Source organism: Aedes aegypti, chromosome 3 (genome assembly GCF_002204515.2).
Source record: "Aedes aegypti strain LVP_AGWG chromosome 3, AaegL5.0 Primary Assembly, whole genome shotgun sequence".
In the NCBI taxonomy this organism is placed as follows: domain Eukaryota; kingdom Metazoa; phylum Arthropoda; class Insecta; order Diptera; family Culicidae; genus Aedes; species Aedes aegypti.
This window is the reverse complement of record NC_035109.1, coordinates 187,081,754-187,106,089: the sequence shown is the minus strand read 5'-3', so window position 1 is coordinate 187,106,089 and position 24,336 is coordinate 187,081,754. Positions and strand designations below refer to the sequence as shown.

Genomic DNA, 24,336 nt, shown 5'->3' with positions numbered 1-24,336 from the left:
AAACACCAAATAGCACATTAGATGTTTCTTCGGTTAAGGCGATCAAACTAGTTTTGATCAAACTTTATTTCTTTCCGAACATTGTGCATAGCTTGCCGGTCACACTACCTATACTATACTTACGAATATCAAAAACACAACACGACTTCGAGAGGGGAAGGCCACAAACGATTGTGCCACATAAAAAATTCTTCTTTCGCAATCGCAACAACTCTTCTAAGGCTAAAAATATCGCTGTACGGATTGACCCACAAATCGGAACGCGTTTGTTAATGCACCGAGCACGTTCTGTGACTTCCACAAAGTATATCAGATTGGCGTAGGTCGGGTTTTTTTTCCATATCACAGTTCAATCGACGCTTATATAAGATATTGGTACTTTTGGATTTGAACTGATATGCTAATCAGATATTCGGTTGAAAAGCGGCTATGCACGTGTTCTGTTCGACTGCACAATTAAAATCAGTTCCTCAAAAAAAAAAAAAAATCAGCTCTGAAATGATGGATTACATTCACAGTTGCCTATTGTTTTCGAAACTGAAGCAAACAACTTGATAATGGCCATCGCGCCCTTTTCTAGCATTGTTTTGATTTAGTGTAAGCCAATCTTAAAACTCAATTTTTTTTTTGTATAAATATTTTAGATATCACAAGTTTGTAATTCCATAATTTTCCCAATTCCTATGGGATCATGAGCACTAGACTGAGCAACAGGTGAGCTTGAGAGGAAATAACTATAAATATCAGTTTTCGGTTCGATTATCCTATCTCCACATTTAAAATAGACACATTAAACATGCACAATTCAATATTTCATATTCACCTTTTCTTTAAAATACAGGTAAGATCACAGTTTTTTCACATTCAAATTAAAACAACAAATTAACAAAAAACTAATCAAGGGAAATTAGTGTCTGCAATACGAACGACGACGTTGACGATAGGATCACTATACACTGCTAATCGATCAAACGAAAATAAAAAGCCGGTGAACTGATGGAGAACCGTCCGTGAACTAACCCGAGCTCCGCTCAGAAATGTACATATAAATATAAACACGCATTTAGTGTGGCAGAGCGGTGGGCATTCGGGCAAGTGAGCGACATATACTGCTTTGGCGGTTTATCATCGCCGAGCTCGGGTTGGGTACGAGCTCGTACGTGAGTTGCTCACAATCACTTAGAATACTGAAGGTGCATGTTGAAACTATGAAATGTAATAGCAAAAGATTTCTTTAACATAATTTGCAAATATTGAACACCAGAATTAAACAACTATTAAGTTCTGTAGACATCGTAATCATTACCCCTCTAATACCAAAAACTTTGTTAGATATCTAGATAATATGTTGCCAATTATTAAGCATGCTGTGAATAAGCCAGTCTGTTCATGTTTTTGCATGTGCGATACGACCCAATACGATGGATGTGCAGTAGGACGATTGAAAATCAAAAAATGTTTGTAAATCCAACCTCCCATATCTTCCTTACCATCCTTACCATAAAAATAGTGTTCTGTGAAATTTTCAGCGTTCTAGGTGGTGATATAAGGTGAAGATAAATCGAAGCCAAATCTCAAATTTTTTAGAGCGCAAATCTGGAGAACCGAACACCCATTGAAGATGAAAACTTGATCGATTGGTCACCACCAGCAATTAATCAATCGATCAAGTTTTCAGCTTAAAAAGATTTTTGTTTCTCCAAATTTGTGCTCTTGAAAATTTGAGGTTTGGCTTCGATTCATCTCTACCTTAAAGGTGGCCCAAAGCCAAAGCAGGTTTGTATAAAAACTACTGTAGAGAAATTTTGAAAAATGTTCCAAACACTTTAGTACTGTAATGTAAGTTCAAATTTATCATAACATAGTGAAAACTCATGCTTCAAATCTTAATGGAGGATGTTGTTGAGGAATTAAATCGATTCTGAGTTAATTTTGTTTGGGATTCTTGTACATGGTTGTAGGGCTATGAAGCTAAATACTAGCAAACAATCTCATGAATGTTTTTTCTCCTATCCGTTGAATTTAGCAAATTTTTTTACTATTATTTGAAGAATCAGTTTGTACTATGGAATGAATTATTTGTACTTATATTCCAGTACTAATGTGTATTGATCATTTTTGAATATTTCTCCATAGTAATTTCCATATAAAACAACAACGTTTTTGGGTCACTTTTGAATCACCACCAAGAAGGCTGACAATTTCACAGAACACTATTTTTATGATATGGATATGGAAAACTGGATTTTAATTTTTGAACAGCCCTAATGTGCAGCATTTGTCACCCTTCACCAGATTTGTACGACACAGTGAAGTTATCCTTCAATTAATTGACCTACCAAACACGAGCTGCTCAGGACTATGTGCGAATTCAGCCTATGAATCAGCGAGATCGTGTTTGACTAATTGTCTCTTTCAAGAAAACTTCGATTCAAGCATAACACTGTTCAACAAGAAAAGTCGATCTGAATGCACGACTTTTTTGGATATGAAATTTCATACCTCTCAGCTTAGTGTTCTTATGAGCACTTCCTCAGTTATTAACTGAGAGCTTTCTTTGCCTAAGTTTGCTATTTTCGCATTAGTATATCGTGTGGCAGGTACGATGATACTCTATGCCCAGGGAAGTCAAGGAAATTTCCATTACGAAATGATCCTGGACCGACCTCGTGGACTTTTTTTTGGAAATCAAGATCCCTCTCCCCCGTCGTGGTCTTTTGTCCATATACAAATTAAAAAAGCCACGTGGTTTATGGATAGCCCCTTGATCTAAAATTCGTTATTGTAAACAAGAAACAAAATAACCTACAAGCGATCCTCCTAAACCAGGTGGTTAATTTTTTGGTATTTTTAATCCCACTTCTCATTGTGGTCAACTCTTCAAGTTTTTATTTTTATTTACATGAACCGTAACCTTTTGGTGCTTCGTGAAACCCAAGCAGGACAGTTCGGTTTTGCGTAGTCCGATAGATTTAGCTCACGGTTTCGCGCGTGTTTTCATCGCTGGAGATTTTTTTTTCTGTTTTGGAGCGTCTTGCTGGGTAGTGCTTCATGAAGCCCAAGCAGGACAGTTCGGTTTTGCGTCGTCCGATAGATTTGGCTCACGGTTTCGCGCATGTTTTCGTCGCCGGAGGTTTTTTTCCTGTTTTGGAGCGTCTTGCTGGGTAGTGCTTCGTAAAGCCCAAGCAGGACAGTTTTTACATTCAGAAATGGAATAGTGAAAAGTGCAAAATGAAAAAGTGATTTGTTTGATTTGTGTCCTCAGTACTGTTGGTTTTTGGCTGCCCTAAGTTCCGGAAGTGACAGGCAGCACATAAATTTAGAGAATCAATCCGGTGAGTTTGTTCCAGTATGATACTTTTTCTTTTGTGAGCCTTCCGGATCGTTTTTGTCCGCGTCGTGGAACTTCTGATCGTTTCTTGAACGGAAAATGTTATTTTCGGAGTTTGATAATTATGTTCAGATTGCGCATTCTGTCTGGGCGGGTGTTACGCAACTAACAATCGATTGTGGATGCTTTTTAACCGTTCGATGACCCTGGAGGGATCGATTCTGCTTTTCGTATAATTTTGAGCAGAAAAACCGACTGTGTTATCCCAGGGTGTTTAGTTCGAACGCGCTTCCTTTCGTTTTTCGATTATCTGAAAATACAGTACCACCCAGTACAGTTTTTAAATGGGCACAGTACAGTTTTTCAATAGGCGTGATTTTTTTTTTTACGCGTATCGTTATTTTATACAACCCGATGACCCTGGAGGGATCGGTTTTGCTTTTTACTGGTTATTGAGCAAAAATATTACTGCACAATCGACAAGCATTTCGCGAAATACTATTTATACTATAAATAAGCTATTGTTTTCTCTTTTGATTGCCGGCATTCAAAAGATTAATTTGAAAACGCTTAAACAACAAATGTTTATGGTCTATCGCCAGCTTTCTAAGCGAATCCTGACAATATACCTTCCCCAACCTCCAACTCCGTAGCACTTATGAGGGTGTCGCTGAGTCGGTGGCCTCTCATTAAGTAAGTGCTACATCAACATTTCCTTCCCCTATCCCAAGTTACGGTAAAGATGGGCGTGGCCGGGAATAGCGATATTCATGCTTTTAGTATTCTTGTTTATGATTTGAACAAGGTATACTCCCCTGCCTTGTTTTTGAAAGTAGTCAGGATGAGATTATTAAAAAGAAACATGAATGTGTAACGAAGCGAAACGTACTTACAACCGTTCAGCAGCTTAAGCGCCACTCCCTGGACTAGGGAGACTGCTGACGTGCGTCTGAGTCCGGCTGAGACTCTTATCTGAAGGCGGGTAAAAGTAGTTCAAACACTCTCGTTCACTGTAACCACCCAAACATAAAGCAACAATACTATAGGAAACCCTTTGAACCCAAATGGAAATCAATCATCAAACAAACCGATCAAAAATTCAGAATAAAATCAGAAAATGTTACCATTTGACCAAAGAAATTAGATACTATTAGCCCAAACGGCCGCTTGTATTAATCTCTCTTCTATTTTAGGGGCATACATTTATTGAGGGGCAGATTTCCTAATTTTATCCTACCTTAGCTTCTTTGCTAAACCTGGCTGAGGGTGGTGAACTCCCACGACGCGTCAATCGTTCGGCCGATGTTCCTCGTTGGCGATCGCATAAAACTATTTCCAGCTGGATGATCTGTTCGAAGGTGTCTGGACAGTGGCTCCCAAAACCACGACGGTTAGCTTGCCTAGTGCCCACTCCGTGCTCGAAAGATTCAACGGTTGGCTGATGAACGCTGAGATTAGGCCGAATAGCAGAGCCTTCCGTTCGAGCAGATTTTCTTGAGTGTCGGATTGGTGTAAGCGTTGCGCTTGGAATGAACGCACAGCGGCAACCGAAACGTTGGAATCGAGCACTTAACAGTCACGGAATTTGGGCGTCGAGCACGTGGTTTCTAACGAAGGTTTCACGCTGATCAGCTTAAGCAGTGGTGCTTGAAACTAATTGGAAGCCACAGACACGTTTACTGAAGCCACAGATCACACCGACGTCCTACGGTTCGGGCGAGGTAGCACGTGGTATTGTTCTTAGACGTTGAGTCCGCACCAGCACCCCACGTTGAGTAGGGTGTCCTGTTCAACGGGATGTTAAAAGCTAAATATACGCCTAACAAGCGATTTCAAATGCTTACCTAAGCCTGTTTAAACTTGGTCACAGCTAACCGGTTTACTAGGCAACAAAAATGTGCTTCAACGTCAAATTATCTCAAGAGCTAGATATAAGATTATAACACTTTATAGAAGTTGTTGGATAAATCACTTTAACTCACTACTTACATTGCTTCACTCTTCACAATAATATAAGGTTTTGCACGTGATTTAACAATTTAATAACTTTCCGTTACTATCCAGTAGTACTTAACACGTCTGGCTTTGACTAAGAACTCTGCTCAAATGGCGCATTTGTCCAATTGAATAGGCTATTATACCCATTTGGGTATAGAATTTCTAATACAAGAAAAAGCAATGGAAAACTACTCGGCTGTTTCCCAGGCGTCAAAGAGTTTCCATGCAAATTCAAATAAGCGCATTCGATCACTCCACACAATCCATATTGCTCGAGTACAATCGAATGAACGTTAAATCGGTTGCAATCGTACGCTCGAGTAGTCGCAGTGAACACATGGGTGGAACTCAAAACAAGTGCGCGAAAATTAAGCTATCAGAAGTTCTCCTAGTGTCCGTTAGGTGGCAGCACAAGTTTACCAAAAGCTCACGTTGTGAAATAGTGAATGAAATTTAGGAAACCACTAGGGTGGCACATATTTTTCGTTACATTTCGCCCATTCTAACTTTATAAAAATTATGAAATTTTTTAATTCTAAAAAAAATTTCATAATTTTTATAATATTCTGGTATAAGCCCATAAAATATTAAATATTATAATTATTTTGACGTATTTTTTTTTTTTGAAAATGCTCTTATTTTGATTTTAGAACATAGCAAAACAGTTAACGGCACAATCCAATCTGGGGTCAATTGCTTAGTTCAGACCAAATCTAACTCTAACCTTTCTAAACTGATTCATGATCAGCGTATCGGACTTATTTATTCACCTACTTACTTCAGATATATCTGAAAATTTATTCTCGTTTTCCGACCAATTAACTCCAAACATATTTGGAAATTATTACTTTATTTATCAAACCGAATTACTTTCGATAATAATCGAAAAAAAAATAGCTCGTTACTTTCAACGAGATTTTTCTTGCCTACCCTAATCTACACCACTTTAGAGCGAAAGCTTTCATTCGAATTCAAAATATCGCCTGCACCTACTTTTCGAACATTGACTCTGAATAGAACTGTCAAACTGAACTCAAGAGTTGAAAAAAAAAGAAACAAAACTGATTTAGTGAAAAGGCATGGAGTTTCAAATGATCTACAAAAGCGGAATTTTCCGGAATTTGGATGCTTATTTACTGAAAAATGGATTAAAAGGAAGGATTTATGGTGAGTTTATGCGTTGGAGATAAATTGTATGCGGAAGGCTGCTGAAATATTGACAAAATATTTGGAAAAACAAGTGTAAACGAAAATGTATATGGTGCGCTGCTCTGTGATGCTGAATCACAGGGAGAGCTTTTGTATATGCTGTAGGGATTCTTTACAACTGGGTTTGGTCAACAACGGAGGTAATACGTAGTAACTTCTCAACGTTGGACTGATTTTTGAAACCACGAAGGGTGTTTTATTGTAAAATCTGGTTTATGTGCTTTGCCCTAAGCACCGTCATAGCTTGACCAACTAGGCTCGCTTGAGAAAGGAGCCGTGGTAACTACCAGTTAATGGTTTCCCATTTAAATCTTCGAGGAGATAAACATTGGAACCAATTACTTCCCGAACACGTACTTTACTGTACTTGTTCGCAAATTTTCCCACAAAGTTTTTAGATTTATCTGACAGATGAACCTCTTTTTTGTAAACAGTGTCGCCCTTATTGAAATGCTGTTTTATGTTAGCTCTCAAATTATAGCTGCCGCTATATTTTAGGTAAGCCTTCATGAGGTTTTCTCGAACGATTTGGTAAAGTTTTTCCATTTCTTGACTGCGAATTTCGGGCTTTTGGTCTAAACCTGTGTGTGTACGACGTAGGTGCTCATATTCTTCGCCTGTACTGACCATATTTCTTCCAAAGGTGATAAAATAAGGAGAATATCCGGTGCTATCGTGTACACTTGTGCGTATAGCCCGAGCTATGTAGTGTACTGATTCATCCCACTCTTTATGGTCTATCCTTTTATTTAACGAGCATCGAATCGCAGTCACAATGACACGATTAACCCTTTCTGTAGGATTAGGGCTCGGATGATAAACCGGTAAGCTCCAATGTGTAACGGCATAGTGATGAAGGAGTTTTTGAAACTTCTCCGACTTAAAAACTTGTGCGTTGTCTGTGATACAGGCGGCAGGTGCTCCGAATAAGTTAAAAATCATATTTTCGACAAAGGCACACACGGCTGGGGCTGTCGCCGTGCGTAAACACTGCACCATAACAAATTTTGAAAAATAGTCGCACACGACGAGTATCCACACATTCCCATTTTTCGTACGGGGATAGGGACCCAAGAAATCCATGGATATTATCTCCCATGGCCTGCTACAGGATTTTGGTTTCCCAGAGAGCGGAGTTACGTTAAGATTAGGCACTTTAGATTCCTTGCAGACTTCACAACGAGTGCAAAATCGCTTTATCTCCGTGGTCATCCGCGGCCAATAGAAACGTTCCCTGACTTTTGCGAGTGTTTTAATTGCGCCGAGATGTGCTTCGTCATGTATTGACTGAATCACACCCATCCGTTCCGCTTGAGGAACAACATATTTCCACCGGAAACTAGGGTCTTCGGGCAAAGTAGAGTTCGTAAGGAATTTATAGATCTTCCCATTAACAATTTTAAAATCAGGATACTTCTCGGGATGTGTCTCAATCATTCTGCGAAGTTGCTCAATGTACGGATCGGGTAAGGACACACCTAATGAACAAACTGCTCGTGATAGTGCGTCAGCGGGAATATTCTCACTTCCCTTTTTGTATTGAAGTACTATGTCATATTTTGCCAACTTTAAGGCCCATCGTGCAATACGGGGAGATTTGCTTTCAATAGACATGCTTTGTAGAAAAGTCAAACTCATCGCATCTGTTTGAATGATGAACGTTTGTCCCTCCACGAAGTGTTTGAAATTTTCAATGCCTAGAAGTACAGCTAGGCATTCCCGTTCGGTCGCGCTGTAGCGTTTCTGGGTGGCGGACAATTTCTTTGAAAAATAAGCAATTGGTCTCCGAACTCCTTCCAACACTTGGGTGAGAACAGCGCCCACGGCAAGATCGGAACTATCGGTTTCGATCACAAAAGGTTTTCCGAAGTCTGGGTTGGCAAGAACTGGTGCGCTGACTAAAGCACTTTTTAGGAGGTTGAATGCTACGTTGGCCTCTTCGGTCCAGGCGAATTTTCGACGATCTTTGCGTAACAGGTTAGTTATAGGGGTAGTGATCTGTGAATAATTGGGAATAAATTTCTGGTAGAAACCAGCGAGCCCGAGGAGCCTCCTGATATCCTTTACTGTTTTAGGTACTGGATAATCAAGAATCGGTTGGATTTTACTAACATCCATAGTTAATCCATCTTCAGATAAAACATATCCCAAGTAGCGTATTCTTGACTGACAGAACTTACTCTTCTGTAGATTGATAGTAAGTCCCGCGGCCTGCAACCGTTGGCCTACTGTTTCAATGAGGCGTAAGTGCTCTTCAAAACAATTTGAGATGATTATTATGTCATCCAGGTATACGTAGACTTGAGGCTCTAAGTCATGACCAAGAACTCGCGACATCAACCGAGCCATGGTGGCTGGTGCGTTGGTCAGCCCAAATGGCATGACAACAAATCGAAATAAACCTTTATTAGTTCGGAACGCCGTTTTATCCTTTGCCGACTCTTCCAACGGAACTTGATAATATGATTCGGATAAATCAATTACCGTGAAATACTTTGACTTTGGGATTCGTTGAAGTATTCCCATCATATTGGGGAACGGAAATTCATCTTTTTTTGAACACTGATTTAGGCGTCGAGAGTCGAGGCAGATCCTCCACTTCCCACTCGCTTTTTTAACCGGAAGTAGTGGATTAAGAAAATCCACTGCACCGAGGCATTCTTCGATAACGCCAAGTTTGCGCATTCGTTCGATCTCGGCATCGATCACAGATTCTATCGTGGGAGACCAACGATAATAAGCAACTTTTTTCGGTTTTGCATCTGGTAGTAGTTCGATATCATGTTTAATCATATTCGTTCTTCCAAGATGTCCTTCTTTGGTAGCAGGTAGATACTGAATGGACTCAAAAAGACGCTGTCTTTGTTCGTCACTCAGCGAATGTTCAGTGGTGATATCCGAAGGCGTTTTGATGGTGTTCTCAGGAATTTCGATCGTGGGCATTTCTAGACTTGCGTCCTCGACTTCAGAATCCTTTCGTAGATTTGGGCTCTGATCGGGTGCGAGATAAAAACAGATGTGTTCTGGTTCCCCGTAATAACTTTCAGCAAAATAGAATTCCAACCCGTTTAAGCTAGCTACGGTTCTGTTTTCTGGGCTAGGAACATTAATAGTTATATTTTTGGGCGGGGCTAACTGGAACCCGAATTGATTAAGAAAATCCATCCCAAGTATTAAATCTTTACTAATTTCGGGGATGACTAAGGTTGGAACCACATGAGTTACGTTTTCGAAAGAGTAAGGGACATTGACGTATCCTAAACATTGATACGTCGTACCGTCCGCTGTGGACACTTTGAGAGCAACGGGCTTAATTTTGAGTCCTAGTTTTTTTATGACATCCAACGAGCTAAGAACTGATACACTGGCACCTGTGTCCGCAAGGCCTTCCAGTTCTTCGGTGAGGATGCGTACTTTAAGATGAGGACATCGGTTTACATGAGTTTTTATATGATACACCCCTTGGAAGTGTTCATAGGAAATGGGAATCTTTTCATCATCCGGAGGATAACGATTCCCCAAATCATCTTCGCTTATTCGTTTTTTTCTTTCTCCTCTTCCGAAGAAAGATTATGTTTATTAGGGCAACGGAATGCCGTTGTTTCTGCCTGACCGCATATATGGCAAAAGATCTTCTTGCGTTGATCGCAGTCTCTCCACATATGTCCCTCTTGCTGGCAGTTCCAACACATTAGGTTGGATGTTTGGATGTCCCTTTTAGTCTCATTGGAAGCCTTAGATTTGATTCCTGTTTTCTTCGAAAGCCAAGCCTTTTTTGATTGCAGAGTATAAAGGAGTGCAGGGTCCTCTACTTCAGGCTCATCTTCCGAATCCAACTCGTTAAGATTCAACTGGTTTACCACGGGTTTAGGTGGACCAGAAACATGGTACAAGTTGCTTTCCAAGGCATCAAACTTGAAACAAAGCTGAGCCAGGTGTTCAATGGACTGGATTGGTTCTAGAGCTAGTCGTCGTTTATATGTAATCTTCATATTTTCGACCACCAGCTCGAATTTTTCCTGCTCGCTCATTTTACGAATCATTCTTTGCGCTAACATCTCCATATCAGTTAGATAAGCGCTGAACAGTTCGTTAGGCCTTTGTCTGCGATTTCGCATCTCTTCTCGGATCAAACGATCCCGATTCGGGTTATCGTATCGCATTTTGAGATACGTCTCCAGAATCTCCCAAGAAAGAAATTTTTCTTCATAGGTGGTATACCACACATAGGCTCCCTCCTTGAACAGAAGGTGGGCGTGCATTCTCAGATCTTGCTTACTGATCGCATAAGATCGACAAAGGATGTCAATCTGACGCAGAAAATCTGTAACCGGTACGGTATTAGTATCTCCTGAGAATTTAGGCCACTTTTCGATTATTGCGCATTGCTGGTGTGGTTGTCTACGACCCGAATATCCAAAACTAGCATCTCCCACAGAAAAATCATTTCTGGGTGCTCGGTAATCCCGAGGCATCTGATAGTTTCTGGCATCATCGAGAGGCGTTCCGGTAGGCGCAGGATACTGGTGCTCGTTGCCAAGGAACATTCTAGATGCTGTGTACCCTTGCGCTGCACGATCCGGTTGCATCATTGGCATAGGTGGAACCGGTTCATGAGGCGTTCTAGCTTGACTCCGCGAATTAACGTGTTCTGAATATAAACCTTGGGGATTCATTTGAAGAGGAGGGGCGGGTTCGTAAAATGCCCGTTGAGAAGTAGAAGCTTCTCTTCCCTGGAGGAGTCGTTCGGCTCCTGCGTCATTCAATCTTACATGAGTAAGATGATCAGAAAGACGAGGAAGATCACATTCACCTGTCCCTTGGTTTTGTCTTTCTTGTTCAAGAGCTTCCCGTACTGCGCGACGAACCAATTGTTCGACTTCCGACACATGAACATATTCATTCATATTACGGTTCAAAGCTGACACCGCTGGTGCCGGAAGGTTTCTTAACTCAGGTCTGGCCCTAGGTGTAACCCCGTAGGCACTATTATTAGCTCCTTGTACGGTCGGTACTATTTTCTGATTCTGAGTAGGCTCACAACCACTACTTTGAAACTGCGGGTTGTCAAAATTGAAATTGTGTTGACGAAGAATACTGGAAAACCCCTGAGGTACCGAAGGATCGGTTTGATTCACCGGCGGAGTTTTAAAACCCGAAACGGGGTTGAGGACTTCAGGTCTACAAACCTCATCAACATGCTGAGCACCTCTCAGAGAGTGGGACGCAAATCCCGGAGGAGGTTGAGATCGCCTTGGCGGTGCGGCCGCGCCAATCTGGGATCCGAATACTGTGTCATCGTGGACGGAGTGTCGAAGATTCAATGGCAAACTAGTGGAACGATTGTCCCACTGGCCTACATTTGGATCGGCTTCTCCTCCTATTGCTCCTTCACATAAATCTGGATCCACACCAGAAGACATTTCAACATTTCGGTCCCCCATCGTACCCGTGGACCTACCCGGTTCGGACAGAGTCCCGGTCGGTTGAATCTCGCGTCGAACAACCCCACCAGGAGGTAGAACTGGTTGGTTGTCGACGGAATTTTCCTCGTGATTGACAATTTCCGTTGCCAAAATCTCGCGTTCATGGGACAATCCATAGACCATTTCAAAGTTAACGTCGAAATACTGTTTTCCCATTCGCGAAATCAGGTCTAACAACAACTTTTGATTTTCCGTTTGTGTGGCATCCTTAGGGATATAACGCCGGACTCGCATGTGGTAGTGGACCAATCTGGATAAACAACCAGCGAGAAGACCGGACGATAAAAGCAACCCGATTCTATGAAGCTGTCGAGGTAATACTTAATACTCGGTCGCCATCAAATGATCAGCGATTTGCTGATTATACTCATTTTGTCGCTCACGAAGCAAGTTACGCAACGTTCGGCGACGGGATTCTAGAGGACCATCCGTAGGAACTCCTCGAATCCTAAGTTCATAGTTGAGTTCCTCCTCCTCTAGATCATTAGTGTTTATTCGATAAAAATCCATAATAAAGAATCCAGCAAATACAAAATAATAATACTGATAATAATAATCAAAATATAGTAATAAGAGATAATATGAAATGAAAAACAAAGACTAAACATTAACTAAGCTACAAACCAATTCAATCTTATTCTACTAAGTAGGTACTATTCCGAATTCGAATTCAATCCACTATAAATTACTTTCTTAACCTTAAACAACTAACAACCGACCCAAGAAAAGATAAACGTAAGAAATGATTTCATTGACTAAAATCCAATTCAGTTCCAACGGTAACCACTTTAAAGGGCCCCACGTTGGGCGCCAAATGTAACGAAGCGAAACGTACTTACAACCGTTCAGCAGCTTAAGCGCCACTCCCTGGACTAGGGAGACTGCTGACGTGCGTCTGAGTCCGGCTGAGACTCTTATCTGAAGGCGGGTAAAAGTAGTTCAAACACTCTCGTTCACTGTAACCACCCAAACATAAAGCAACAATACTATAGGAAACCCTTTGAACCCAAATGGAAATCAATCATCAAACAAACCGATCAAAAATTCAGAATAAAATCAGAAAATGTTACCATTTGACCAAAGAAATTAGATACTATTAGCCCAAACGGCCGCTTGTATTAATCTCTCTTCTATTTTAGGGGCATACATTTATTGAGGGGCAGATTTCCTAATTCTATCCTACCTTAGCTTCTTTGCTAAACCTGGCTGAGGGTGGTGAACTCCCACGACGCGTCAATCGTTCGGCCGATGTTCCTCGTTGGCGATCGCATAAAACTATTTCCAGCTGGATGATCTGTTCGAAGGTGTCTGGACAGTGGCTCCCAAAACCACGACGGTTAGCTTGCCTAGTGCCCACTCCGTGCTCGAAAGATTCAACGGTTGGCTGATGAACGCTGAGATTAGGCCGAATAGCAGAGCCTTCCGTTCGAGCAGATTTTCTTGAGTGTCGGATTGGTGTAAGCGTTGCGCTTGGAATGAACGCACAGCGGCAACCGAAACGTTGGAATCGAGCACTTAACAGTCACGGAATTTGGGCGTCGAGCACGTGGTTTCTAACGAAGGTTTCACGCTGATCAGCTTAAGCAGTGGTGCTTGAAACTAATTGGAAGCCACAGACACGTTTACTGAAGCCACAGATCACACCGACGTCCTACGGTTCGGGCGAGGTAGCACGTGGTATTGTTCTTAGACGTTGAGTCCGCACCAGCACCCCACGTTGAGTAGGGTGTCCTGTTCAACGGGATGTTAAAAGCTAAATATACGCCTAACAAGCGATTTCAAATGCTTACCTAAGCCTGTTTAAACTTGGTCACAGCTAACCGGTTTACTAGGCAACAAAAATGTGCTTCAACGTCAAATTATCTCAAGAGCTAGATATAAGATTATAACACTTTATAGAAGTTGTTGGATAAATCACTTTAACTCACTACTTACATTGCTTCACTCTTCACAATAATATAAGGTTTTGCACGTGATTTAACAATTTAATAACTTTCCGTTACTATCCAGTAGTACTTAACACGTCTGGCTTTGACTAAGAACTCTGCTCAAATGGCGCATTTGTCCAATTGAATAGGCTATTATACCCATTTGGGTATAGAATTTCTAATACAAGAAAAAGCAATGGAAAACTACTCGGCTGTTTCCCAGGCGTCAAAGAGTTTCCATGCAAATTCAAATAAGCGCATTCGATCACTCCACACAATCCATATTGCTCGAGTACAATCGAATGAACGTTAAATCTGTTGCAATCGTACGCTCGAGTAGTCGCAGTGAACACATGGGTGGAACTCAAAACAAGTGCGCGAAAATTAAGCTATCAGAAGTTCTCCTAGTGTCCGTTAGGTGGCAGCACAAGTTTACCAAAAGCTCACGTTGTGAAATAGTGAATGAAATTTAGGAAACCACTAGGGTGGCACATATTTTTCGTTACAAATGTTGCTAGTATCCAATCTACGAAGTATACCGTAACTACGCTAACGCTAACGCTATTTACATGAACCGTAACCTTTGAACAGCCCTCCCCTAAATGAACACGCAATTTATGGACAGTTCCACAGTATGGTAAAGGGGTTGTTCATAAACCACGAGATTTCTGGAGAGATTGTAGTATCACTAAAATCGCTTATTTCAACCAGTTATACCAAATATTCCATCATTTGCGATACTTTAAAAAAGGGGAGGGTACCAAAAAAGGGGTGGGGGGTCCATGCAAATCTTGGTACAACTCTTCATATTGAATTTCGAGTTTAAAACATAATATGGCACATGATTTCTTCTGTCCAGAATATAAAACACTGTGTCGGGTTATCGATTAGATTAGATTTTTAGATAAAAAATGCTAAATGTTCTAGCATATTTTAAAACTGACCTGGGGCAGACACGAACATTCCGAAAACGCCATTATTTTTGTTAAATTTTATACTTTTAAGCCCGGGGTGTCCGGTCTCTGTGCATTCAGATCGACTTTTTTTGTCGAACAGTATGGACAGTAAACAGTAAATGGAAGTTACTTCCAGTCAAAACAATAATTATTGATTTGACTGGAAATAACGTCCATTTACCTAACGAGAAAAATGATGTCATCGCATGGCATGTCAGTGAAAAATAATACCTCCACTATTAGTGCACTGCCATGGGCCCAGATAGCCGTAGCGGTAAACGCGCAGCTATTCAGCAAGACCAAGCTGAGGGTCATGGGTTCGAATCCTACCGGTCGAGGATCTTTTCGGGTTGGAAATTTTCTCGACTTCCCAGGGCATAGAGTATCTTCGTACCTGCCACACGATATACGCATGCAAAAATGGTCATTGGCATAGTAAGCTCTCAGTTAATAACTGTGGAAATGCTCATAAGAACACTAAGCTGACAAGCAGGCTTTGTCCCAGTGGGGACGTAACGCCAGAAAAGAAGAAGAAGAACTGCCATGAAACGGCCTACTTTCCTACACTGAATAATGTAGAGTGGTAACAGTGGTTACCTAACCGAAATCGCGTTATGACTATTACGCAACACGTTTTTCATTATGCACCTGTTATGAGTTGCGTTATTAATCATTATTATTTTCAGCAATTACAAAATGACGGTGCATGCATCCAGATGTGATCTCTGTTACTTTCAAGTGGTGTTCTATGAAATTGAAATAAATGTTGTACGCACCTTGTTGCAGAACTCGATTTTTACAGCACTCGTCGTAACTTGTTGCGTAAACTACTATTTTCAATTTCTCATCGTTATAGGCTGCTTTTCATCACGTCAATCTGTCATTAAACGGCCTACTTTCCTGCACTGAATTATGCAGAGCGGTATTAATCATTACGCAACTGAAATCGCTATTTCGTTACGCAATTGTTTTGAGTTGCATTATGGATAATCATAAAACAAATTAAAAATAATGTTAAATGCTGATTACTGATGCCCTCAGGTGGTATTCTACAAAATTGCAAAAACAATGTTTTACGTTATTCGTTTCAGAACTCTATTTTTACAGCACTCGTCTTAATTATCCAACTCGGAAAACCTCGTTGGATAGATGTAAGAATCGTGCTGTAAGAATCATCATTCTACAACTTGTTGCGTTAACTACTATAATAAGATCCAATTACCTTTCGGTTAAATTGCCGTATGTAATGTAATTTTCCAGTTTTATTTTGTTACTTCTCATCCTTTTAAACATTTTTGTATCGTTTATTATTCGTGTTTCAATCGTATAGTAAATTTTGTCTGCTGTATTTTTATTATTCTTAAGAATTTTGCTATTGAAACCTCTTAGTTTGTTGTATGTCTATCAATAGTCTTTTATGTGTAAAAGATAGATAGCGTCTTATTTTTCAGAAAAATTCCCTTACAATTTCCATAATAAGTGTTGTTTCTCAACAATCATGACTACTACAAATTACAAGAAATTATACGGATTTCAATACTTCCCCTGTTTGCCTACACATGAGATGATAGAGCATCTTACAAGAAAAAAAAAGAACTCATACATGAATAGACCAATGCTATTTCCTTGCATGCATAGGTATGTGCGATATCTCATACCTCTTCACTACAAACTCAATTTCTAGACAGATAGACAGTGGTATAATTACACCCTAGCCCACGTTACCGTAGGTATTCATAGGAAAACGCATTCGTTGTTTCTTATTCACCCTGCGTGCATTGGTTTTTATGTCTATCTTCGCTCATGCTACCTGGCGTATGTTGGACGAGCATAATTTTGTTTCACTTGACATGCTTCTCTCCCATGTGCACCCTTCCTACATTGTAGAACCACTGCCGATTAGCTGTCAGAAAGTTTGCGCTTAGTAATATGAAACCACCGTTCGAAACTAAACTGGATCGTTTTTTATAATTTTGGATGGTAAAGTTTCCCGTAAGTGCACCTCTAAAGGCAAACACTTCAGAAGCTCTATGACTTGCAGTTCGCTACGTGCGTAAGTTGAGAGCGTAGAGTAAGGACAGTCAGTGTGGCGGGAATCGCGCCAAAGTGCGCCAAGAGAGAAAAGTTCAAAGTCCAGTCAATATAAATATGCAACAAACAAGTTGGTTCGAAGTCGGATTGATGAACCGGTTGGAGTCGGTTTTTAACTGACTTTGATTAAGGCAGCACGGGCCATGCCTTCAATTGAAATCGATGACAGTCTAAGTGAACTCTGGTACAGTTTTTGTTTTTGTTATTGTATTCTGTAGTTAAATACTGAAACTACGAAAATTAGATTCTCTTATTAAGTATGTCTAATTACTAAATAGTCGTCAGCCTAGCTATTTTATGTAATTATTTTTAGCTACTATAATAGAGCTGATATTAAGGAGATCCTCCAGTACCGGACGCCTTTTCCTTCTGCTTGACATTAACGTCCCCACTGGGACTCGGCTACTCAGCGTAGTGTTCTAAAAGCACTTCCACAGTTATTAAATGAGAGCTTTATTTGCCTAAGTTGCCATTTTCGCATTGGTATATCGTGTGGCAGGTACGATAAAACTTTATGCCCAGGGAAATCAAGGAAATTTCCATTACGGAAAGATCTTGGACCGACCTGGAATCGAACCCAGACACTTACAGCATAGCTTTGCTTTGTAGCCACAGACTCTAACCACTCGGCTAAAGGCTCGGCCCGGCCTAATCTATCATAACTTCACAAAATTACATAGGGTGTCTGATCCAGTCATAGTGTGTGTACCAATAATAGTGGTAGTGCCGTTTCAAGCGTGTTATAGCCAATTTTTATTTTTATGTGTATTTTTCTAACATGGACATTGTCAAAATGATATGAATGTGTGAAAAAAAATCTTGTGAAATAGTAAGGAAATAGTAGAAAACAATTAAAATCCTTAACTTTTTTGCTCCTTTGCACCAGTTATAGTGGGGCGTTCCTATAATAGTGAGTCTCAATGAGAAATCAATGTAAACCACTATTATAGGAACAAAAGTTAGCAAATACCACTATTACTGGAACGTGTTCCAGTAATGGAGGAAATGCTTTTTTGATAGATTTAATGTTTTATCATTCTAAGATTATTTTTTACGTGAAATATAATAGAAAAGCTTTCGATTGACGTATTCAGATATAAAAAACGAGTTTCCGTTATTTTTTGGCGATTTTTCATTCCTCAACCCGTTACTATTGCCACTATCACTGGTACAGACGCCCTAATCGTCATTTCAATTTCCTTGTTGTTTTTATTTTGAGATGTTTCTTATTTTAATTTACTTATAATTTTAATTATTTCAATAATTAATTTATTCATTCAATCAATTTTATCAATTAATTAAATTTTAATTACAATTTAATTGATTCTCATGGCCTTTTGATTAATAACACAGTGTATCGTTTTTGCGTGTCTCAAGGATCAAACATATGTCTCTAATAAATTAGGTATTGTTGAATCTGATACCGCTCTCAAAATTGGGCTAGTACGTTACAATTTACAGCTACAGGATGACATAGTTACATTAGAGTAAAGTGGGGGAAAAAGCTCGAGTGAAGTTAACGTTTCGTTTTTGTAGCTCAATCAATTTGAAACAAATGTTTCAAATGTTATGCTAATTAGAATGCTGTTCATGTAAAAGACTTTCATGCTAAATTTTATAGAAATCGAATAAGATCTGGGAAAGTTATGGCTATTTGATAGTTTTTTTTCGTGAAAATTGCAATTTTTGGTTGAACTTCCACTACATGCAACATAATAGAATAAAAATCTTTTTGCAATTCCATTGTTTAGCATACTTTTGATCTATGATATGGCCAACATAACGGCCTACTTTTCCTGACTATAGAAATAGTGCTACTTTTCAGCACTGTTTTTTTTGGTGCTGAAAAGTTATACTGCTTGGGGAATCGTCCACTAAACATCTGAATGTCCTTTAAAGCCATACATTGAATAGCTCTGCATTACTCAGTGAGTAGCATTTTTTTACACATCTGTTGGACGCTCCGGATCCGACTCAGGTGAGCGATTCCGATTTGGAATCAGACCGTTGTTGACGACGAGGTAGAGTAGAGTAAAGTTTACTCCCAACATGTTCGGAGCTTTATCTATTGGCTCATGTAGACAATTTAGCTCATTAAACAGTAACTGCACATTTTTTTAATCTTGCTTGTGTGCATTTTACTAAGTCTGTACTCGAGTATTGATCAGTTTGATGGCAGCGTAAAAATTTGTCTAAGTCATGTAGTATGTAGTATGTAGTATGCCTACCTGATTCTAAAATACAAAGTTTATATGATGCACAGACGTCCACGAGTGGTCACTTGAAATGTATTTGTGATCCTAGATACAATCCGATTGAAACGGCATTTTTCGTAATTCCCAGAAATGTTGTATGCAACTCGTTGCAAAACTCGATTTTTTTAGCACTCGTCGTATTTATTTAACTCGGCGAGCCTCATTGGATAAATGTACGTCTCGTGCTAAAAAATCATCACTTTTAACTTGTTGCATAAATAATCATTTTCGACTTTTTATGTAGTGATGATTCTCTATGACAAGACGTGTCAGGTCAAAGTACAAAAACGACACCGATTGCCTGTCTAAAAAGACCACTTCCCATTGGTCGTTTTGGCAAAGGCCTACTTTTACATCGTTGAGTTGGATTACAACAGGGCAATTTGTTGCTAGAACGGCCGAGTTGCTAGTTCGTAAATTAGGGGTTTGATCAAAAGTTTGGATTTTTTTTTATACGGGTTTTGCGACTGAATCATTTTTACGGTTTGAGCTGATTAAGTGATTTTGCATCAAAATCTCAAGCGTGAGATTTGCGAAGCAGATCTCCAATGAGTTGGCTCTCACTGGAGAGTGAATTGATTGAGATTTGAGTTTAATGCTGCTGAGAAATTTCTCAAGTACAATCTCACTGGATATTTTGAAAACTTATTTAAGATTTCACACTAGATAATACTTCTGTTATTCCAATAATTTCTCCAATCTCCCTATACAAATTTCTTCAGAGAATTTTCAATGAATTTCTGCAAGATAATGTGAACAAGTAATGAAATGTTATTGAATTGATAAACAGGTTTTGAGAAATTCAGTATGGAAACCAAAGAACAAATATACTGTAAGTTATTAGTCTAATCTTGGCTCGCACAGACGCAATTTCAAGTTATTACATTGTCACAGCCGGTAGAGAAGAGCCCCTGGTAAGGCTTATGTAAGATAAAAATATAATTTCTGAGCAATATAACTATTTATTCAGGAAATCATCCAATATTTCCTGGAGAGTCTAAAAGTTCTTACACAGAACTTTCAAGAGTAATCAGAATTCAATCAAGTTTCATCAGATGTTACGTAAGGATTACTTTTAGAAAATCATCCCGAATTGTGTAAAAAAAAATCATTGATTTCTGGAAAAAAATTCATGTCATTTTCCTGCAGATATCCCTAAAAATCTCCAGCAATACTACGCTAGAGCTGTGTATAACAAGCGAGCTTTGTTTAAGATGCGAGTGGTCAGTATACAATACTATTGATCTTGGATCAATATATAAATTATTTAAACGATTCTTTAGAAATTTAATGATAGTTCTCCATGCAATCCAGTAATTTGTTTAAGTTTTAAGTTCAAAAAACACTGATGGCAATTTATCCAAGAATATTTACATCTGGCTGTAGAAATTCTGTATGAATGACGTCACTTCGTATTGAATCATGGGTAGGACAATCCTTTGACTGTCCTATCCAGGTATTTTTGTGCGTAGGACATATCCTACCTGTCCTACCCACTTCCCGCGCCACTGGTTCAAAACATGCTGCTGCAAGAGCGACGGCCCTCTTAGATTATTAAAATACTGTATTGTTGATCGCTAGAAATGATTTTTTCATCATTGCGAAATTAAATTGCATAAAATCTAGATACAGGCTTTGGAAAATTTAACGAACATTGACACACGAGCCACAATTGCATCCCATTTATCCGCCTGCATTCATACAACACGCATGACATTTATCGTTCGCGGAAGATAACAAGTCATGAACAAAACCAAGACAGACACACACCACCCAATAGTGGTTTCTGCGCTCGTGTACATACACGCTACATGTCACTAACACTACTTAAAAAATGCTGGTGGAAAATATAAACAAAGATCAGCTGTTCCCAGCAAAATCAAATGGCAGTATTTTCAACCAGCAAATTTGCGCATGTGTTCGTGACACCGCTCGGCGAGAGCTCAATGGACCTATGCACGAGTTCACTAACTTGACGTTTAAGCGGTGCCGAATTCACTGGTTTCCATTGTCACATAAATAACAAATAGTGAACCCGTGCATAGGTCCATGTTTGGCGCCGATCACTGTATGTCACCATTTGCAATATTCGCTGACACATTCTCATTCTGATCAAGAAACAGAGGCAAATATTTTACATTTTCTGTGCTATGTTTACAACCAAAGAGGTGTTTGATGATCCAATAGATTATAATTAGGTTGTTTAAGGCTGCTTTACCAGAAAATATGAAAGTTGATGCTATACCATTACACGGAATGCAATTTACCGGAAGACCATCTACCGGAATGTACCATTACCTGGCAAACCATTTACCGGAATACACCGTTACCCGGAAAGCCAAATCTTCCATATTCGACAACCTTTATCAGTACATTTGTATACAATTTTTGCTCTCTTTCATCGATGCTTAGCACAAATTATGTCACGTTAACCATGGATATTCTCGACTCCCTCGGTTTCCATAAACACTTTTTCAAAAGACATCACCAAACATGGACCAAATTTGTTTTCTTCTTGCCAGCGTTACGACTCAACTGGAACAAAGCCTGCTTCTCAGCTGTTCTAGGAGCATTTATACAGTTGATAGCTGATAGCCTATGTCAACTGACCATTTTTGCCTTCGTTCATAATTTGACAAGTGTGTAAGTTCATACTCTAACTCTAAAATGTCGTCAAATTTGCCAACCAGGAATAATTTTGAACTGGCGGTATTCAGTTCTATAAACATCTGCTTCATCTTTCTGAATAGCTTTACTTTGTCGTAAATCGAAACATTACAGGCATGGATAGAAAGAATGAATAGAATTAGTTTTTGATTCTATGACATTTCCCGGAATGCCATTTCCCGGAAATCATTTCCCGGAATGACCCATTTCCCGGAAACCCATTTTCCGGAATGCACCAACAATAAACCTTCGCGGATATTTTTTTTTTGCGGTTTGAATGCCAGAACTGAACGGCTTACAACAGCCCTGATATTCGTAGCGATTAACGCGCAACTATTCAGCAAGACCACAGCACAGCAAGTATCGCAGGTTCCAATTCCACTGATATAGGATTTTTTTCGGATTGGAAAAGAGTTGCTTTGTCAATTGCCGAAGAATATTTTCAGTTAATCACTGTTGGAATACTCATATGAACATTGAGCCGAGAAGAAGGCTTTGTCCCAGTTGAAACGTCATGCCAGAAAGAAAAAAAGAAGATGATAACCAATTGAAACACTTTCACAGCATAAAATAAAAACTAATAAGGAGGGTGCATTTGAGTGAATGGAACAACTCAGCATTAAAAAATGTTTGGAGTTATGATGGTTTTCTTATTCCGTTAATTTAGAATCCAATTTTAATATTGTATCAAAGTATAAAAAGCACTAATCTTGCGAGGGAAGCGACATACAAGAGTGTAATTCTCATTTTAGCTTTAAGGCTCCCCCAAATCAACGCGATTTTTTTCAGCGACATCGATAAAAATCGTCGCGATTTCGTTGTTGAGTCGCTACAAGCACTCTTAGGGGCTCCTGGGGTAATAAGCACTGCCGGGGCAAAACGCACCTTGTCAATTTCTCTGAAATAAACGAGTTTTGAGAGAAAACACTATGCGGATTGATGAAACGTTGCAAATTGTTGACACCCTGAGAATTTGATACATTTTGAAAAACATAACAGGGAGGTAAAACAATTTATTCGAAAAGCACGATTCTGATGTAAATTTCCCGAACATTTCACTTGTTGTTTTGAAAGAATGAATTGAGATATTTTACAACCTTCCACCATAATACAGATGATTAGAGACTGGGTAAGTTGTTGATGATATGATTTGGCGAAATAACACAACGATTTCCATTTTCCATAACATTTTCTGTTAAGCGCCCGGTTGGGGCAGACCGATCCATTCCAAAACAAACTACAATCATAAAAGTTAGGTCATTTGGAGTCTTTACTAATGGATTTATGCACAATTGTATCATCTTGTAGACGAAAATCATCCAAAACTCATGTTTTTACGGTAAATAAAATAACGTTTAAAACACGATGGTGCATCTTGCCTCAATGTTGTGGTGCGTTCTGCCCCAAAAAGCGGTACATCGTGCCCCGCATCAATCTTAGTTCACGCAAAAGTAGTGTTCGAAAAAAGTTAAATTTTCCAACAATCTAATGTAATAATGACGAAAATTCGCTCAACACCATGTAGGGTGAACCCAAACCAACTAGATTCGTGTATTAAAACATTACATACATGTTTTTTAGTGTTCATTTCGGCACATTTTCCTTAAGTGGTGCATATTACCCCAGGAACCCCTATATGGAACTTTCAAGACCAACGCGACGAAAATCGCTGCGGAATTGCGTCGCTGTGGCTTAGACACGCTCATAAAACTGTACTTTCAGCGAAATCGCGGCGATTGTTTCTCACTGTCGCCGTAAGAAATAAATTTGATTTGAAGGAGCTTTCATGGTTTTAAGAAAGCTAAAAACCGAATTTAGTACTATTCCATTTAATTCCAAGTCGAGTCTAGTACACGACACTGAAGACGGCCTTACAGTTGAGGTCGAAATTCGCGTATCTGTCAAAGGATACAAACTCTAGTGGAATTAAATGGAATAGTACTAAATTCGGTATAGGTATTCTACTAAACGGGCTCGAAGATTTATTATAACTAAATTCGGTTTTTTCATCTACTTAAAAAAATCAAGATCAAAAAAAAGAGTTCCTTGGTGATCTAGATTAGGATACTATTCGCCAATGTGACTTCCATCTTTTTATTCCGAGGTATTGAATGAATCTCATTAGATCTACTTTTCCATTGAATTTGCTTGATTGTGCTATTTATCTCCGAATGTCGTAACTCTGAATGTCTGTACCGCGAATTTCATGCCAGGGTGATAAACTAGAAAGAACAGTAGGCATTCATAAGTAGAAGATCTTTGGTCATTTTCGACTAAACACATTTTGCCAAAAATGCTGGGATTGGTGGAAGTCGAAAGAACCGCCAACCAAATAAAGAAGGATGAATATATGATGACCAGAGTTGCTCGCTGTCACTATCAACGCTTCAAATTTGCTGATTTGTACAAGCCGAC

At 39.4% G+C, this 24,336-nt stretch overlaps 1 protein-coding gene across 3 annotated transcripts in view; it reads right to left on the bottom strand.

The window, feature by feature from the left end:
* Positions 1-24,336, bottom strand: part of LOC5577380 (4-coumarate--CoA ligase-like 7) — a 68,622-nt gene that overhangs the window by 28,789 nt on the left and 15,497 nt on the right. Inside the window, exon 1 of one of the 3 annotated variants that reach the window (XM_021848905.1) lies at positions 824-1,032. The exons of 1 other annotated variant lie outside the window; for it this stretch is intronic. The gene's annotated coding sequence lies outside the window, so the exon portion shown is untranslated. Of the gene's footprint in view, positions 1-123; positions 431-823; positions 1,033-24,336 lie in introns of those variants that run through there. One more of the 3 variants, XM_001656413.2, reaches the window with a different exon arrangement.